This window comes from Grammomys surdaster, unplaced genomic scaffold (genome assembly GCF_004785775.1).
Source record: "Grammomys surdaster isolate TR1022 unplaced genomic scaffold, NIH_TR_1.0 349, whole genome shotgun sequence".
Taxonomy (NCBI): Eukaryota; Metazoa; Chordata; class Mammalia; order Rodentia; family Muridae; genus Grammomys; species Grammomys surdaster.
The window spans coordinates 114,500-126,374 of NW_021604768.1; the positions used below are offsets into that span (position 1 = coordinate 114,500).

The window sequence follows — 11,875 nt, forward strand, 5'->3', positions numbered from 1 at the left end:
TCCTTGGTCCCTGCAATTATCTTAGGATCTGCATGGACCCCCCTCTCCCTGTTAGGTCACATCTGTTTCAACAAAACACACTGAAATTTTGGAGCTTTTAACGTCTATAGTCCTTATTCACTCCACAATAATGATGAGTCTCCTCCAGTGGCCAGCTCCTGCCAACATCAACTTCATAGCTATTCATATATTTAACAAATAATTTTAATTGTTTACATCTATTGTGCTCATGGATACACCTGTGTGCGGATGCTCCCGGGCTCTGGTTTACGTATGAAGGCAAGAGGAGAACTTGTGTTAAGCGCATCTTCTCCTTCCACTGGTAAATCTCCAGGTGAAACATAGATCATCAAAATTGGAGGAAAGTTCTCTTACCACACCCTGATTACTCTCACTTTTCATCACATGACCAGTATTTCATGGGGCCTTAATATCTCCAACATTATGGTCAATCTATGACAACTCTGAGTATCAAATATAAAAATTGAAGTTTCAGAATTGCAAAGATCCCAGAGAAGATATATCACAGAATGAAAGATCAGGAGCCCATTCCCAGTCCAGCCTGACGCTCTGTTGGAAGTTTGTGGAGATCATTGTCAGACAGCCTTTAGTGCCCATGAGAAGTGACCTTGGTTTCAAATTATGATTACCATCTTTATTATGCAAATAATAATTCAGAGCCTGCAGTATGGTACTACAGAACTTCTTCCTCGTGTCTCTCTGTCTGCTTCCCTGGCATACAGCATGGTTTTTCTGACTCCTCCAATTTCACCCCTCCAGTGTACTCTTGTCCTGTCTGTGGTCCTAGCCTCTCTTGGTAGCTGTTCTCTCTACACCAAGTTCCCTGACCAAAGAATTGCTGCACCCTGAGGGCTGAGAAGTTCCCAGTTTGTCTAATCTCGGGATGAAGTAACCAGATCCCAATGGGTGCTGGGCATCCCTGTGCTTCTTAATCCCAGACATTTCTGTAGCTCAGCTCCAGAAATCCCTGTGTGCTCTGCTACTCACTGCACCATCACTCAGAGGCCCCATGTTGATGATGGCCATGGCCACAGTGAAAATGTGTTAGGCAGAGATGCAAAAGACAGGAGAAAGTAGAGGCTCAATTCCACTAAAATAAACCTGGAATTCCTCCTTATGCAAATGAGGCATCCTAAGTGTGTTGGCCCCAGCCAATGACGTACACTCACAGTCAATGTTCTCTACTTACTCCCACAGTGGTTTAAGTAGCCTTTGTTCCCTCTGTTAAACTTGCTGTCTCATTGAAGTTGTCTTCACTGAGAGTGTGTTCTAGTCGCATTCACAGCTGCCTGAGGTCTTTTCTGCTCTTGGCTGTTCCTACCTGGCTTCCCCTCACAGGATCCATATTTGTTGATGGCAGCTAGCACACCGTGATGGACAGAAAGGTGGAGCCTAATAGCACCTGGCTACACTATGTGGGGCATGAAGACCACAAGTATGCACAGGAGGAGGAAGGTGAGCTATCCCACCCAGGATACATTGATACCCTCCCCCGTCCCCACACATACTCGTCTTGCCTCCTGTGACAAGGGCTTACAGTCTTTTTTCTTTCTTTCTCTTACTTTTGGTTTGCATCATATTGAGGGACTGGGTACATTGATTAGGGCAACTGACACCTTCTGACTACAGACACTCCTTGGTATTGGTACAATCCCCCCAGCCCTCTTCCCAGACCCATCATCCCACTTGGATGTTGACCATAAACCTTTATATTTTTCTCCTTTTGAAAAAACCCAGTAATGCAATGACCAGTTAAAATCCCTTAGGGTAGTCAGCAGATTCTTAGAAATCTGCAGGTAGGCTTATGTGTAGGATTTTGGGGACTCCCCTGTGGAGCTACGTGCCCCACCAAAAACATTCACCTCTGGTCTTGGCATTTCCAAACCATTTCTATCATGGGAAATACATCATCACATTAAAAGGAGAACCCAATAAGAGGGCCAAGCATCCTTCTCAGGACTCATGGAATGAAACTTACTCAAAAGGAAGCCAATTCCTTTAGGGAAGGGGTCCGTGAGGCGGTCCCCTTGATGGTGGTAGGTGATCCTTATGAATCTGGTACAATGGACTTGGATCATTTATCTCACCCAACGCCCCCTTCTCCTCCATTTTCTGCCCATTATAGTTGCTGTCTACCAATGTGTGGTTCCCTTCAAGCTGGGGCCCCCCAAAGGTGCTTCACCATCCCTGTAAGATGGTTCTGATGATGAATGTCCTGAAGACCATCCCACACAGATCTTGAAGCATTAAAAAAGGCCATAGTGGAGATTCCCAAAACAATTGCTTCCTCAGTCATGGGATCATATTGTTGTCCCACCCAGTTCACCTTAATCCCTCCCTACAGCATTCCACTCCTCCTTCTGCCCCTCCTCCCACCTCTTAGCAGCTCATCCACCTCCGAGTCTTTGCTGTGAGTCCAGAGATCCAGGCAATCCTGGTTAATGTCCACATCACCCAGACTAAGCCTCCAAGTTAGTATCTTTATCAGGCTGGTGACCTAAAAGAGCTCAGGCAGGAAATCAAATGGTGACGAGGGCATGCATGCCCCTTGGACTAAATCCCCCCTCCAAAGTCAAATCTTTAAACATGCCCCAGGATTGGCGAGATGTCTGTCATTCCTCTTTAGGCATCCTGCATTTTCTATAAATGGATATCCCTCTTGGACCTACACTCATTGGTCCAATGGTATCCCTTGCCACAATGCCTGCACACCCCAGGAAGCCTAGGCATTCTTTCTTATTTTTTAAATTTATTAGTTATTTTATTTATTTACATTCTAAATGCTGCCCCTCTTCCCGCCCCCCTCACAGAGTTCTTTTCCCCATCTCCCTTCCCCTCTGACAGAGTGCCTCCCACCCTTCCATTCAAGTCTCTACAGGATTAGGCTTATTCTCTCCCACTGATGCCAGACAAGGCAGCCCTCTGCTACATATGTGGCAGGGACCTCAGACCAGCCCGTGTATGCTCTTTGGTTGGTGACTCAGATTCTGGGAGCTGCCAGGGGTCCAGGGTAGTTGACACTTGGTCTTCCTTTGGGGTTGCCATCCCCTTCTATTGCTTCCATCTTTCCCCTAACTCTTTCATAGGAGTCCCCAACCTCCATCTAATGAGTGGCTATGGGTATCTGCCTCTGTCTCTGTCAGTTGCTGGGTAGAACCTTTCAGAGTACAGCCATGCTAGGCTGCTGTTTGCAAGCACAACATAGCATCAATAATAGTGTTAGGGATTTGTGCCTGCCCGTGGGATGGATTCTAGGGTGGGCCAGTCACTAGTCAGTTATCCCTTCAGTCTCTGCTTCATTTTTTCCCTGCATTTTATTAGACAGGAACAATTTTTGGTCAACAGTTTTATAGGTGAGTTAGTGTCCCCATCCCTCCACTGGGAGTACTGTCTGGCTACTCTAGGTGGTCTCTTCAGGTTCCATATCCACACTGTTGGGTATTTCAAGTGTTTGAATTTTTTGGAAGAGGATTACTTTCTTGCTCTTTCTAGGGTATAATTTCCCTCCTTGTCTTGGAGCTTTCCCACTATTGTCCTTTGTAATGCTGGGTTTGTGGAAAGATATTGTGTAAATTTGGATTTGTCATGGAACATCTTGGTTTCTCCATCTATGGTAATTGAGAGTTTTGCTGGATATAGTAGCCTGGGCTGGCATTTGTGTTCTCTTAGGGTCTGTATGATATCTGTCCAGGATGTTCTCGCTTTTATAGTATCTGTTGAGAAGTTTGGTGTAATTCTTATAGGTCTACCTTTATATGTTACTTGGCCTTTTTCCTTTACTGGATTTAATATTCTTTCTTTGTTTTGTGCATTTGGTATTTTGATTATTATGTGACAGGAGATATTTCTTTTCTGGTGTAGTCTATTTGGCATTCTGTTGGCTTCTTGTATGTTCATGGGCATCTCATTCTTTAGGTTACGAAGTTTTCTTCTATAATTTTGTTGAAGATATTTATTGGCCCTTTAAGTTGGGAATCTTCACTCTCATCTATACCTATTATCCTTAGGTTTCATCTTCTCATTGTGTCCTAGATTTCCTGGATGTTTTGTGTTAAGAACTTTTTACATTTTGTGTTTTCTTTGACAGTTGTGTCAATATTTTCTATGGTATCTTCTGCACCTGAGATTCTCTCTTCTATCTCTTGTATTCTGTTTGGTGATGCTTGCATCTATGACTCCTGATTTTTTTCCTAGGCTTTCTATCTCCAGGATAGTCTCCCTTTGTGATTTCTTTATTGTTTCTACTTCCATTTCTATGTCCTGGATGGTTTTGCTCAATTCCTTCACCTGTTTGGTTGTTTTCTCTTGTAGTTCTTTAAGGGATTTTTGTGTTTCCTCTTTAAGGGCTTCTATCTGTTTACTTGTGTTCTCAAATTCTTTGAGAGTGTTATTTACATCCTTCTTAAAATCCTCTATTATCATCATTAAAAGTGATTTTAAATCTGAATCTTGCTTTCCTGGTGATATGGCAAATTCAGGACTTTCTAGTGTGGGAGAACTAGGTTCTAATGATGCCAAGTAACCTGGGTTGCTGATGCTTATGTTCTTGTGCTTGCCTTTCACCATCTGGATCTCCTTAGTGCTACCTGCCCTGCCTCTGACTGGAGCCTGTTTTTCCTATTATCTTGGTTGTTTCAGAACTGTGTGGGGTGGGTGTTACTACTGGGGTTAGAGCTGGGGCTCAAGATCTACTCAGTGCTCGAGTACAGACAGGAAGGAACCAGTGCTCCAAGCCAGGAGTGAATTTCTGGGTCCCAGTGGGTCCTAGTTACTCCCTGTTTGGGGTGGGTGTTGCTGTCTCCTTACCTAAGATACTACCCAGGTTAGAGCTCCTAGGAGGCCCACTTCCTCTGGGATTTGTGAGATTGGCTGCAGAGCTGTCACCTGGGATCTGCTCAGTGCTCAGGCCCAGACTGGAAGGAACCAGTGCTCCGTGCCAGGAGTATGTGTGCACATTTATCCCTTTTTTGCATCTGGTTATTTTTATTAAGCAGAGCTGGCATTTTTGGGAGCGTGGGGGGAGGTGACTAATGAGTTCATCAGGGTATGGAGTATGAGCAAGAGGTTGTGACAAAAGCTATACAGGGAAGGCTATGGCAAGCAAGTGAGTTACTTGGAGTTAGCCTACCCTTTTGCATGGGTGTGTGCTGAGATGCATGGACCCCAGAGACTTCATCCCAGGATTGTTTCTCACTGCTGATAGGCCTTTCCTGCCACTAATATAGGGCCTAATGAATCCTGGGCATCAGCTCATCTTATTGGGCACATTTCCTTCAGATCAATACGAAGATGTACTTTCATATAATAATACTGTTTAGATGAAAGGATGATGTCATAATTCCTGACAGTGATTTCATAGAACTCCTGAATTGATACAAGTAGGTTTAAGCCCCCTCTAGAATAAAAGGCTACAAATAGAATTCTATGTCATGAGCTAATTGCACTAGGAGAAGATAGGCTTGAAACACATATACAATCAAGGACAACATTCCTTTTAGATTAGGAATGAGGTCATCAATGTAGGCCATAAAGGTTGTAAACTGGGAATGGGCAATTTATTGTAGGTGCCAGGACAGAAAATAAATGATTGACTAGTTTATTTATACAAGACTTAAAAATAATAAGATACAAGGCAGATTATTTGTCTCTTGACAAAACCTTGGTAACTTGTGACATAAAACTATTGCTTTAAACTTATAATTAACTCGTGGAGCTAGAAAATAGATAAGGAATGTTTAGTCAGATATTAGTCTTAATGGAAAGGCTTACAAACAATTCTGCTGTTACTCTTTAAACCTTAACCTTATGACATGAACTATTGCTTTCAACTTATCATGAACTTATGAAATGTAAAAGTGTTTAGAAACCATGTGATCAATTATCCCACTATAATAGTTCTACTGGATAATTACTATGAGGTAATTTTTATCTGAGAAGGTATAAAAACTAAGAACAAAACGAAACTGGTAGTGCACCCCTTTTCTGCTTCATCCAGTGTGTGTGTGTGTGTGTGTGTGTGTGTGTGTGTGTGTATGTGCCTCACTTTCTTTCTTTTTCTTTCTCTCTGGCTCATGAAGAGTGAACAAACTCCAAGTCTCTAGCTTGGCCAACAGTGGCTTCTGAGTAAAAGAGCATAGAGTCCAAATAACTAAGTTTCCTTTCTTAATTCCCTGGTGCTATCAACAGGAGTTAATTGCCAGAAGCCATCAACTCTAGCCTTTAAAATAGTAAAAGAGCATCAACTGCCAGAACCCATCAACTTCTGGTCCGAACTTAGTACCTGAAGGTCTCTAAGCAGGACCTTGATAAGATTGCTTCCAAGAGCAAGGATAACTCAAAGATCACCCCAGGCTGAGTGATGGCTCAAGATAGCTACATCCCTAGAGATCTATGTGAGGTTTTCATGAAGGTCAAGAGATCCAAGAGTCTCTTCTCCCTACCAGTCTACTTCTTTCAGAGTTAGCATTTTAAAGGAGAGATGTTGCTATGTTTTTAGAACAGGGGTTTAAGAGAGTTAACCCATAAAAGGACAAGACACACTCAAGCATGTGTGTTGGTGTCTCAAGAGAGTCTCCCTGTTAACATAGCCACATATCTCATTTTGGAGGCTCTGAAGTTACATCTCAAAGGGTTGGAAAGAAACCTCCCTTTTCTTTGTTGGTGAATGAGATCATGGGTGGTTGCTAATGTGCACTGGGTAGAATTCTACCAGGGATGTGTTACAGTAAAGAAGGTCCATTGTTTTTTTTATGAGAATCCCAGACCTTGTAGTATTACACCTGGTAGAGGAGCAAATCAGAGTACGCTTTGGCCTGCAGCAGGAAGCGCACTCTCTTAATATTCTCTTTTTTGGAAATACCTCCTCTGCAAAAGCAATGTGGTCTCGATGTACATAATCTTCACAGTCAACATCATTTATAGTGTTAGAGTTCTTTTTATGATTTTCATCAGTATATGCTACTGATACATAATAATGGGTTTCATTGTGACATTTTTGTACATGTAAATGAGGTATTTGTTCATAGTAATTCCCCTATAACTTTCACTTGTCCCTGCCTCCTTTCTGCCCTAGGCCTTCTTCTACTTTATTGTCTCCTTAATTTTTGTTGATCAGCCAATATATTCAGTTACAGTAACTAATTGGGTGAGGTCTTATTTACAGGAGAATGGGCAATTTACCGGTAGATGTATCACTGAAGAAAACGTCTCTTTCTTACTCAGTGTTCATTATCCACCTAGAAATCTGAAGGGATGATGTCTCTTGAGCCTACGAGCCCTAGCACATCCTATATATCCTCAGGTCTGTGCTGTGTGAATGGATTTTTGACTGACATCATTTGGAGAATCTCTTATTTACTTTGCCCCATCAAGAGTGCTTGACTGACAGGCATGTGGAGCCAGACCTTGCCTGTACTTATCTTTTTACGGAATCCTGGGATTGTGTGGAAGACACTGTCACCTTGACATCCCTGTGGATAAGCCAGTTCTGGGTGCCATAGAAGAGGGTGTGATACAACTCTGTGCCTTATTATAATTGTCTGTGGTTCAGAACCCAGGTATCTGAACCAAGAATGTTCAGAAGAACATCCATGCATGACTGGGTAGATTTTCTTGCCTATAAGGCCAAGTGACCTCTTAGAGTCTGGGAAACAGCAGGCAAGGGCCACAGGCTGAGGGAAGTATGGCTTCCTCTAAGTGGGTCAGACTGGAGAACAGGGTAGGAATTTGCCAGGGTTCTCAGTAGAATGTTTGGGTATAAGAGGCATCAAGGTGTGTGCACATACATGCTGCCCCAGTACTCTGATGGCTCAGCTTCTGATAAGGGGCAGAGCAGGACCACATGGTCTTTGCCCTAGAAACCAAACTGTACCTTTGCCCAAGGCGAGATAAATTGGGAAGGGAACCTCTGTCTCTCATTTCAGCTGTGGGGTATGAGGCTAGAAAGTTCTAGATGTTCAGAGCCAGGAAACTTTCTAGAGTGTTTTTGGGGCATCTAGGTAAATCTCTGACCAGGGGATTGAATAATCAGAGCACAAGGATACTGGGATGGTATTAACAGTTTCGTTGTTATACAAGGGTCCTCAGCATCAGCAACCACAGTCTAGCCATAGGCACACACAGAGGGAAATGTCCCATCTGCCCCTCTGTTCCTGATCATCTGCTTGGTCCTTCTGAACTCCAGGCCCAGTACTCATCACAATCTCTCACACTGTTCTTGCTGGATCCTCAGTGTTGAGTGTCCTCAGGCATCAATGACCCTGTGTGTGCTACAGGGGACATCCTGTGGGTTTTAGTGGAGGTGTTTTTCCCTCACTGCTGTCTGTCATCCCTGTAAGTTCCTCCCTCCCTGATCCATTACCACCGGTGCTCTCTCAATCTCTGAGTCTGCAGTAGTTGGCAGCTCTGACCTCTTTCCCATCTGCCTCTTTCAGAGTCTCACACTGAACACACCCACAGGAGGAGATGTTAAGTGCATAGGCCAGAGCCGTCAAGAAGCCAGCACAGTGATCCAGGGCCATGATCAATTCCTGGGCATGAGTGCGGGCTGCTATGGGATGCACGGTTTCCAAACAGGAAGTGGTTATGGGCCTGCCAGGTAGGAAATTGTACCCAACATGGTACAGATGGGAGCTCCATGGTTCAGTGCAGGGCATTGTGGGTATTATTGCAGGAGAACTGAATGGCCAGGCAAAGGTAAAGAAACCAGTGCTTATCAGGCTGGCAAGGCCACCTCACCTGTTTTGCTTTTCATTGTGCACGCCCCACCCCCACCAGCTTCAGAAGGCATAGCATGGACTCTGAAGTCATTCCAAATGCCAGTAACCCTTGCCCCAAACCTCACCCCAAACCATGGTGACTTCTTGTCACAGATCCAGCATGGGTAAAAGTATGGAAGCAGGAAACTGAAGATTCTTTTTCTGCAGTGGAGATTTTGGTGTGTGCTGAGGATCCCACGGATGGAGAAAACACAAATGGAGAAGGAGGTGGACAGGTGAAAAGTACACCCTGGGGATTAGGCCTGCAAATGCCCCTCTGAGGGCTGCTCTATCTCCCGTGGGAGTCTGTATACTGTCTTTTGCTTTTCATTCATTTCCTTTTTCATTGTCAATTGATTGTTGGAATTTTAAATTCATTTTGAACTTCTTGAATGCCACAGTCACCACTCAAAAGTGTGTTGTTTAATATTCACGAGAGTGTGTGTTCCATAGTTTCTCTTGGTGTGGGTTGAGAGATTTATTGCTTTGTAATAAAAAAGGAGAAATTATTTCAATTTTTCTGTATTTGTTAAAACTTGCTTTGTGTCCTAATATACGAATTGTTTTATAGACAGTCCGAGGGCTGCTGAAAAGAATGTGTATTCTGTAGTCTTTGGATGGAGCTGTATGTAGGTAGCTGTTAAGTCCATTTGATCTATGATATCATTTCAATCATGTTTTCTGTTTATGTGTGATTCTCCTTAAGTGCCCATCTCCTATTTGTCTCTCTGTCATTCTGTAGGCACACTAATGGCAAGCTCCTACTGAGATCAAACTTAGAGACATTTATCTTCACCTGACTAACATTTTCAGGCCCTGAGTTTCAAAATCTTGGAGAACCCTGCCTGGATACACAGAGTACATGGTAAAGAATCTGAAACATCTCAGTCTGAATTCCTGGATGAGGTGGTACAGTGAGCAACCTCAGACTTCGGGGATAATCCAGGACTAGCTCCTGCTGACCAGCCCCCAAGTCAAGTGCACCCACAGCTCATAATAGCAGGCTCTTCTTTTCATTCATTTGCAGTACTCCCAGCTTTATGGGGCAGTCATGGCTTCACCTGCCTGCAGTACAGAACTCTACAGATTCAGTGTCTCAATTCAATACTGTCTGTAACCACAGTCCCAGCTGCTGTGAATCATGGCTTGATGGAAGGTCCCACATGCTCTGCTCTGTCACTCAACTGTACCACCATTCAGAGGCCCCTCATTGAGGTTAGCAGAGACCAGAGTAAACATGTAGAGTGGAGAAGTGTCAAATCTGTGTATAAGGGACAGAAGCCATGCACGTGTAGGAGAGAGAGAGAGAGAGAGAGAGAGAGAGAGAGAGAGAGAGAGAGAGGAGAGAGAGATCACAGACACAATCAAACCAAGGAAGCAGGTAATGCTAACTTCTCCCTCTCCTCCAAATCCGGTCCCCTTCAGTCTCATCCTCAGCTCTGCATCAAAACACCTGCGGCAGCCTCCTTCATCCCCTCTACTGAACTTACAAAGAAAAATCAACGCCAATACTCTTAAATTATTTCACAAAAAAGAAACAGAAGGAACACTGCCCTGCTCATTTTATGAAGCCACAGTCACCCTGGTACCCAAACCACAAAATTCTTCATAAAAAATAATCAAATACTGGCCATCTAAGTTCAGGAACGTATCAAAAGATTATTCTCTATGATCAAGGAGGATCTATCCCAAAGATGCAGGGATGGTTCAACATAGGTAAACAAACAGAGAGAGAAAAACAAACGTTCATCTCATTAGATGTAGAAAAAGCCTTTGACAAAACCCAGCACCTTTTCATGATAAAAGTCCCGAAGAGATTATGGATATACCTCAACATAATAAAGGCATTTTACAGCAAGGCCATAGGCAACACCAATTTAAATTGAGAGAAACTGAATGCAATTCCAGGAAAGTCTGGAACATGACAAGTTCATTCACTCTCTCCATACATACTCAGTGTAGTACCTGAATCCTAAGCTAGAGCACTAAGACAACCGAAGGAGGTTAAGGGAGTACAAATAGGAAAAAAAAAGTCAAAGCACTCGAGTTGTGTTTTCAGACAATATGATAATATGCATTTCAGCAAAGTAGCTGGATACAAAATTAACTCAAAAATCAGTTGCCCTCTTATATACAAAGACAAGTGAAGTGATAAATTTCTTTATCAGGGAAATATCTTTCACAACCGATTTAGATAATATAAAATATCTTTCTCCATTCATTTACTTATTTATTCACTTTAGATCGTGATCACAGTCCCCTACCTCCTCTTCTCTCAGTCCCTTTCTCCCCTCCCCCTTCTCTGATTTCCCCCTCCCCTTCTCTGAGGAGGAGATCCTCACCCTGCCCCCAGGTACCAACCTGCCCTGGCTCATCACAGCTCATCAGGATTAAGTTAATCCTCTCCCACTGAGGCAGCCTGGCTAGGAGAAAGGGATTCAAAGGCAGGCAACAGAGTCCAGGTCAGACACAGCCCTCACTCCAATTGTTGAGGTTCCCATATGAAGATCAAGCTGCACAGCTGCTACATATGTGTCAGGGGCCTAGGTCCAGGCCATGCATGCTCTTTGGTTGGTGGTTCCGTCTCTGAGTCCCCATAGGCCCAGATTAGTTGGCTCTGTTGGTCTTCTTATGTGGTCCTTGACTGGCCCACCACCCAGGCTCTCAAGCCTCAATCCCTCCCCCAGCTCTTCTACAAAGCCTCCCTGAGCTCTGCCTAATGTCTGGCTGTGGGTCTCTGCATCTGTTTCCATAAGCTGATGGATGAAGCCTCTCAGAAGATAGATATGCTAGACTCCTATAGTGTTGGAGTTGGCACTCTCCTGTGGGGTGGGTCTTAAGTTGGGCCAGACATTGGTTGGCCATTTTCTCAATCTCTGCTTCATCTTTCTCCCTGCATATCTTGTATACAGGACAAATTTTGGGTGAAAGGTTTTCTGGGTGGGTTGATGTCCCCAACACACACATATAGACACACACAAAATTGACACATACAGACATAGACACGCATACATAGGCACACATACATAGACACAAGCATGCATAGATGTGGAGAGAGAGAGAGAGAGAGAGAGAGAGAGAGAGAGAGAGAGAGAGAG

At 43.8% G+C, this 11,875-nt stretch overlaps 1 long non-coding RNA gene across 2 annotated transcripts; it reads left to right on the plus strand.

The window, feature by feature from the left end:
• Positions 1-1,381: 1,381 nt before the first annotated feature.
• Positions 1,382-9,296, plus strand: LOC114631000. Of its 2 annotated transcripts, XR_003712887.1 has the most exons (3): positions 1,382-1,476; positions 8,454-8,617; positions 8,892-9,296. It is a non-coding gene; the product is annotated as an uncharacterized LOC114631000 (long non-coding RNA). The 2 variants fall into 2 exon arrangements; XR_003712886.1 differs by lacking the exon at positions 1,382-1,476 and having other exon boundaries at positions 7,266-8,617.
• Positions 9,297-11,875: the final 2,579 nt, after the last annotated feature.